General features: G+C 39.7%; 1 long non-coding RNA gene across 1 annotated transcript in view; it reads right to left on the minus strand.

The window, feature by feature from the left end:
- The window catches only part of LOC133480877 (uncharacterized), a 46,045-nt gene that overhangs the window by 23,313 nt on the left and 14,651 nt on the right, over positions 1-8,081 (minus strand). The window lies entirely within an intron of this gene.

Genomic DNA, 8,081 nt, shown 5'->3' on the forward strand with positions numbered 1-8,081 from the left:
CAAAGGGTCTGCATACTTATGTCTGTGTGAAATTTCAGTTTTTATTTTTCAATAAATCTGCTCAAATTTCAACAATTCTATATTTTTCCTGTCAATATGGGGTGCATTGTGTACATTAATGAGAAAAAAGAAATGATTTTAGCAAATGTATGCAATATAACATCCATCCATCCATCCATCCATTTTCTGAGTCGCTTATCCTCACAAGGGTCGCGGGAGTGCTGTAATCTATCCCAGCGATCAACGGGCAGGAGGCGGGGTACACCCTGAAATGGTTGCCAGCCAATCGCAGGGCACATATAAACAAACAACCATTCACACTCACATTCACACCTACGGGCAATTTAGAGTCTTCAATTAACATACCATGCATGTTTTTTGGGATGTGGGAGGAAACCGGAGTGCCCAGAGAAAACCCACGCAGGCACGGGGAGGACATGCAAACTCCACACAGGTGAGGCATTACTGTACACTGCTGAAAAGCCTGCTTCACAAATGTTGGAAATGGTATCAGGGTATTCAGTTGAGCTCTTTTTCTTTCTTTCTCCAACTGCTTATATTTTAGTCCAGAGTGCTTGGTCTCCATGCGTCGTTGGCTAGCTTGTCGCCACATACAGTATTATGCAGAGCGGACTCGGTGCATGAGAGTTAGTTGTTGCATTTTAAGTAGGACTCATGATATTTTCTATGAAAAGAAGCTTACTTTTTCTTTGAGGTCGTACGCTCTTCTGGCTGTTCAGGTCGCCTTATTCATTTTGAAAAGAAGCTCTCCAAAGACGTTTGTTTTCTACTAATTTTCGCTAGTTTTAGTAACGTATCATGTGACCGACGTGCAGTCAAGTGTTCTTTCGTTCGCAAATGTTTTGTTCAAAAGAACGAATCTTTTCAGTGAACGCAATGTTCTGAATTAGTTTATGAAATGATTGGTTCTTTGAGCTTGGCCGCCTTTAGCGAGTCGGCTGGGGGCGGAAACAGAAGCGTTTTGTGCAGTCTTGACGTCTCGATTGAGACACACAGCTGTTGCGGAATGTGGTCAATTTTCAAAATAAAACACATTTGACATGCGGAACACAATACAACGGAAATTATATTAATTGGTCATTCTTTCTACGCGGCCCGGTAACAAATACCTCACGGACCGGGGGTTGTGGACCGCTGGTATATGGTATTGTATGCTTTGTTGCATGCGTGTGGCGTTTATCTTAGTGTGTCCAATCAGAATCAACCTTCAATGCACATCGCCATCCACCCCCTTGATTACTGGTCTCCTAATGACTAGAGCGAACCCACAGGTATACAGTGAGAATCTCAGCAGCAGCGGGCAGAGGAAGAATGGCAGATGCAGGAGAGGAGGAAATGAACAAAGACGAAAACAACAACCAGCTCGTGCCTAAAATGTAGAACTGAAATGTGGGAGAATACATATAGTCTGCTTATTTTGCCACAGTAAAACATGTCAGGCGGCATGGTGGACGACTGGTTAGCACATCTGGCTCACAGGTTCTGGGGACCGGGGTTCAAATCCCAGCCACGCCTGTGTGGAGTTTGCATGTTCTCCCCATGCCTGCTGGGTTTTCTCCGGATACTCCGGTTTCCTCCCACATCCCAAAGACATGCAGGGTAGGTTAATTGAATACTCTAAATTCCCCGTGGGTGTGAATGTGAGTGCGAATGGTTGTTTGTTTCTATGTCCCTTGCGATTGGCTGGTGACCGGTTCAGGGTGTACCCCGCCTCTCGCCGGAAGATTGCTGGGATAGGCTCCAGCACGCTGGTGACCCTAGTGAGGAGAAGCGGAACGGTAGATGAATGAATAAAACATGTCATTAGATAATAAAAATATTCCTTTACAGCCATGTTGAATATTGCCATAATTTCGATATCGCAATATTTAACACTTATAGCGCACTTTTTTTCCAGTATTGCTCAGTCCTAATTAAAACGTTAATTACGTAATTTCCCCTCTTCTCCTCGAAAATAATAAAATGATATTAAGTAATTTCAACAGACTTTTTTTCAGTGTAGTAGCAGTAACACTGTCGATAGCCTGCAATTCTTTTTTTTTTTTTTTCTTAACTTATCAAGGCAAATTCCCCATAGGTGCACCTGCGTGTATGCGTACGGTTTGATAGGATTTCGGTTATACGCCATTTTCATCTTTTCTGTGTACTTACACATTGAGTAAGAATCCTTCCATGATAAGTGAGGCCCCAGATCTTTAGTTTTCTTAATGATACAGGTTTAAATAGTTTTTGTTTGTGAGTTTGTTTGTTTTTTGTGTCTCAAGACGGGACAGGTTTGAGATTGACCAACCATGATCGCTTTTGCATTTGCAAAGTTGTAAAGAGTTATACATCACACCGGAAAAGGAAGCAAAGTTTCACCTCACGTCACTCGCAGGAGTTTGATCGTGGGTGGGCATAGGGAGAGAAGTCCACAAAAATTTGGAAGACGATTGCTCGTAGTTTTATGACATTAAGCTACGTTAAGCTTTTTTTCTAGAGTGAGCATACACTGAAAAAAGTATGACAAAACTGTCATCCGTTTAATATATTTAATGATGTCGAAAAATAATTCCACAGGATTGCAAATTAATGATGTGAAATCAGTTATCTGAACCCATCCATCCATCCATTTTCTGAGCCGCTTCTCCTCACTAGGGTCGCGGGCGTGCTGGAGCCTATCCCAGCTATCATCGGGCAGGAGGCGGGGTACACCCTGAACTGGTTGGTTATCCTAACCCATATTTTATATTTTATTAAATTATGAGACAAGAAATAATACTGGGGACTTGCTTTAGAGTATTATTATCAAGAGTCACAAATATTAATTAAATTAATTTAGCAGATTTTCCTAAAATGGGTTAATTAAAAATATTTTTTCATTATACTATTTTAGATTTTTCTCTCATTAAATAATTGGTTGGTTGGTTGAATATTAATACAATTTAATATAGACATTTAACAATGTTTTGTCTATTTCAGTAAATAATTGGTTAATTATAATTCTATTCTAAATACTTAAATGGGCTAACATATTTTTTGTAAGAAAAAATTACATTTGTATTCATTATTATGTACTTTTATTCATTGATCGAATTAAATTAATTCATTTCTTGTGAATAAAACAAAATATCATTGTAACACAAATTATTGTATTGTTAGAATAAGGAATTTTTGATAAACATGAACCATGCCATTTTATCTCATCTACAAATGAACTGGCCTATCTGCCCATTTAAAAAACTCCAATGCAGCCCTAGAGCACAAAAAGTTTGTGCTGTCAATTTGGCCGACAAATATGGCACATGTGGGGCCACATGTAAAATCTCATTAAGGGCCACCAAAATCGCACGGGCCTCGCGCAAATGTATGGAACGCATTTAGCAGCTAACCGAAGTATTTGCAAACAGTCGATAAATACAGAACTAAACCTGACACTGACCTGAACTCAAAACATCGAACATGACATAAAAGGCACGTAAGTTTGTTTGAAATAATGGACATGTACCTGAAACATTGGTGATCGCTTCCCACGCATGACAGTGAGTACAAACGGATCCTGGTGTGACATGCCAAAGCTGTTCGCACTCTTATGTATTATGGTTTGGGCTGCCTTTTAGTTGCACACTGCAGTGGGTCCGGGAGCATTTAATGCGTGTTAATGTCTATTGAGCTAATCATAGTGGTAAAAGAGCAGAAGATTTTTCTGTAGAAAGACCCTTCAAATCATTAGCTATGAAAGGACAAACACAAGCCTGAGCTCCACCGTATATGTTGACACGTCAACACCAATTAGAAGGTGTAAAGAGGTGACGGTTGTGATGTCAAGTAAAATTGATTCATATCGCGGCAAATCACAACAGCAGTTATCTCAAGCCACTTTACACATAGAGCAGGTCAAGATCATGTCATCCATTTTACTACTAAAGAAGAGTGTTGACACAGAGACACTCCAAAGACATTTTGGGATTCATCCACTCAGAGATGTGTTTTTTAAAAAGAGCTCCAGCTTGACCTTGATCAAGAGAAAATGGATGGATACGAAGCAGAAAGTGATTTTTATTTAATATCTGATGTGCAAGATCCAAGCATTAACAGAGGATATACAAATAAAATATAAATTAACTATACTAATAATAAATCCCGTCATTACTCACCCCTTCCGATTCAGTCCCGAATGCTAATTGCCTTTATCTACACACATAAAGACAATTGGCCTGTTTTGTGCCGAATTTTCCTATTCTCGACCAAGCACGTCAAATGCCAGATAATCTTACATTTTATAAAATGATCGTATTAGATTGTCCTCAAAACATCGAACATGACATAAAAGGCACGTAAGTCTGTTTGAAATAATGGACATGTACCTGACTCAAGTCAAATGACTTGACTCGAGTCCCCACATCTCTGTACTACAGTAACAAATTTGGTATGTTTTGTTGTCGAGTGTTAATCTGAATACGGTCAGTGAAATTGTGTGACAGAACAGGAAGAATAAGATGATGAAGAAACTGACAGCCATTAGGAAAATTTCATAGTTGCGATGCCCTTCCTTTATTATGAGAAAGGATGTTACGATGAAAAACTAAAATCTGTCAGTCATGTGTCTTTATTCAAACTGACTGTGTGAAGTGTTCATTCAGATCAAACACTTTGCAGTCTAAGAGTCGGGAAAATCAGCCTGTCTCATCTTCACGTAAAAATAATGTTTATGTGGCAAAAAGGATTTATTGCTAGTTACCATGTTGCTTTTCATTACAAAAAAAATATTTTTTTGTATTCTTTTACCTGAATATAAATATGAAATACATTATTTGCCAATTGTGTGTCTTTCTTTGTGAGTAGTTAGAAATGCAAGCAATTGTTCCAATTAAAAGTGCATGTATCCCTTTGACATCAATATTGCTTCAACATCATTATGTGACTTTGGGCCAAAAGCCATGCATCGCTGTATCCTCAAACGTATTCTTGTCTGCCTCTGTGCTATCTCATAAAGATTATTGGGCCTCTGATAAAATGTTTATTGTGGCACAAGTTCCTGCTTTAGATTAAAAAAAAAAAAACATTGAACACCGGCAATTTACTCTGAAGGCAGTTGATAAAACTACGCTGGAGGAAGATTCTTTAATAAAATAGAAAAGCAGAGAAGAGTTGAGTGCAAGATGGATAGCCAACTTCCACAGCCAACAGGGCAACATCAGTGATTGCTGCAGGTCTTCCACACACGAACAGTGACAGAGTGAACTTACTGTAGCTACCTGGGCCTACAGCACCTCATGGGTTGAGGATTATTAGCGATAAAGGTGACATCAGATACAGCTGCTCACTACATGAACCATCTATTTTATTTTTGTTTTACTTCTGAATCCAATACTGACTAGGGCTTATGATTGGTAGAATTAAATCAAAGCATTTGTGCAAAAATAACAAGTACAATCAATACGTTTGTAGCATGATTTTGAGTTATTTTATTATTATTAATTCTTATTATTATTATATGAGGATAAGCAGTACAGAAAATGGATGGCTAGATATTATATTACTATTATATATGATGTGCTGTGGCTGCAGCTACAATTTTATATAGATAGAGTGCAACGAAGCAACTCTGCCCTCTTGTGTATAAAAAAGAAATTGCACAAATCACAAACCTTGCTTTGACTCTTTATGGAGAATGCAAGGAAAATCTTTTAATGAAATTCATGCTATCTCTGAAGCGGGGTCGTCGCCAGGGATTTGGGGCCCCGTGAAAAGATATCACTTTGGGCCTTACCACTTCAGTGACACAAACTGAAAGACTATGTTTGAAGCCCCCTGTCATGGGCCCATAAAATTAATTAATGCACCCCCCCCCCAACATTTTTTAATGAGGTACCAGTTTCCATGCATGATTAACAAGGTAGTTACCCAATCAAGTCACCTCCATATACAGTATCACCGTGCTTTTGACCTTATTCATTGGCCACCAGACAACAAAGATCAGTGGAAGTAGAGTTCAGTGTTTCAGCCTCTTCCTTAGGGCCATTTTATTTGCCATCCTGTATCAAGATCTCAAGGATTACTGTGCTCAAGGAGCTGTGAAATCTCCTCTGACACCTTGAGCCTCTGAAACAAGTGGTATCCGCTTCTCCTATCAAATAAACACATGCTGGCCAGCGTCCACCCTGAATAAAAAGAAGACCGACCCCATACGCTCACAGAGACAACCGTACACATGCATGTGCACGTACAAACACTAACCTGACATGCCACCAATCCAATTTGTGGCACCTGCGGTCCCCCCACACGCCCCTTCAACAAAAGCAGCAATCGGTGTTGACAGCAGGAAGGGGAAACTAACTTGACACATTGTCGTAACCTTCCCGAAAACAAATGTCACTGTCAACAGCATTGGTTTTCTCAGCTGACACAAGCCACGTCCAATCTATCAAATGTGACCCTAAAAAACTAAAGCTGACTCATGGTGAAGAGAGGCACCTAGGAGCCTGGGACATATTTCAAAGTGGAGATCCTTAATACCACCACTATCACGTCGCCATTTTGCAAAATATACAAAAACACAATATAACAATGTGTGGCATTACAGAGAGAAAGAGAGAGACAGATTTTATTGTATTATTTATTATGATTTATTTGTTCGCTAACCGAGGAATTGCTACACGGCATCTTTCACTACTTCTTCCCTCTTGCCATTAACTTCTTAAAGAGTTGACTTACAATTCCATTGTAACACGCTGCCAATTTCGCACATTTCTGTTGAGATACGACTACATACAGTAGATTATTCGAGCAGCCAATGTAGTAGTCTCGTCACTCGGCACTATTTGCATACAGTATCTGTTGTTGACCAAGAATGTCCAGTCATGTGCTTGAGAAATATCTGCACCATTTGCACAATTGTCACTGCTCCAGATTATTGCACTAGTAGTCACTTTAAACTGCTTAAATAGCTTGAAGACTCTGTACCATTTGCACAATTGTCACAGTACCACATATTATCGCACTATTAGTCACATCAAACTGCTTTAAATTGATTAAGGACTCTGCATCATTTGCACAATTGTCAATGTAACAGCATTACCACATTACTGGTAACCTTTCATTGCTCAATGACTCTCCGTAGTGTGTTTTTATGTCCTAAAAGTATATTTTGTCACAGTGGCTTTTGTCTGTCTGTCTTTGTAAATTAATAGAAAATGGAGCGTACTCTGCCTCCCTGAACACTGCAATCTCAGAGTGCAGTGAGAGCATCAGATTGAATTTCTGAATGTACCCAGTGGCAGAGCACGCTCCATTTTCTATGACTTTATGAACGAGCGTGTTGGCCATTGGCAGGGCTAGGTCAGTGCGTCCGCCATATTGAATGTGTCAGCTCTGCCTGTAAACATCTCGTCCTGCCTGATGCGCCAGCCGCTCTGTCTCCTCAGTCAGAGCGGCGGGTGTGCGCTCCGGCACTGTGGTGTGTGGTGCTCTGAATAACCAAACGGCAAACTCCAACAATGCTCTGAATTTCCGAACGTACCCGAGGTAGCCCTGTTTATTGAATCTGAAATCAGAATGGTTGGACAAATAAACAGCTATTACCATTGTATGTATGTGGCATTTACCACATTGAAGGCCCTGGGCAGATTATATTGACATGGCAACACATGGAAGCTGGAATCTGATTGGACCCCCGCAAAAATATATCAATGCATAACAAGAAGCTGGGCAGCCAAGACAAACACTATGAAATAAAGACAAACGACTGTTGGAAAGAAATTCATACATATTATATATATATTATTACATATCATTATACAGTGGGTACGGAAAGTATTCAGATCCACTTAAATACTTCACTCTTTGTGATATTGCAGCCATTTGCTAAAATCATTTAAGTTCATCGCCCAACACCCCCCCCCCCCCCCCCCAGTGTACACACAGCACCCCATATTGCCAGAAAAAAATGGAAATGTTGAAATTTTTGCAGATTTATTAAAAAAGAAAAACTGAAATATCACACAACCATACGTATTCAGACCTTTTGCTGTGACACTCATATTTAACTCACATGCTGTCCATTTCTTCTGATCATCCTT

Source organism: Phyllopteryx taeniolatus, chromosome 7 (genome assembly GCF_024500385.1).
Source record: "Phyllopteryx taeniolatus isolate TA_2022b chromosome 7, UOR_Ptae_1.2, whole genome shotgun sequence".
Lineage (NCBI taxonomy): Eukaryota > Metazoa > Chordata > Actinopteri > Syngnathiformes > Syngnathidae > Phyllopteryx > Phyllopteryx taeniolatus.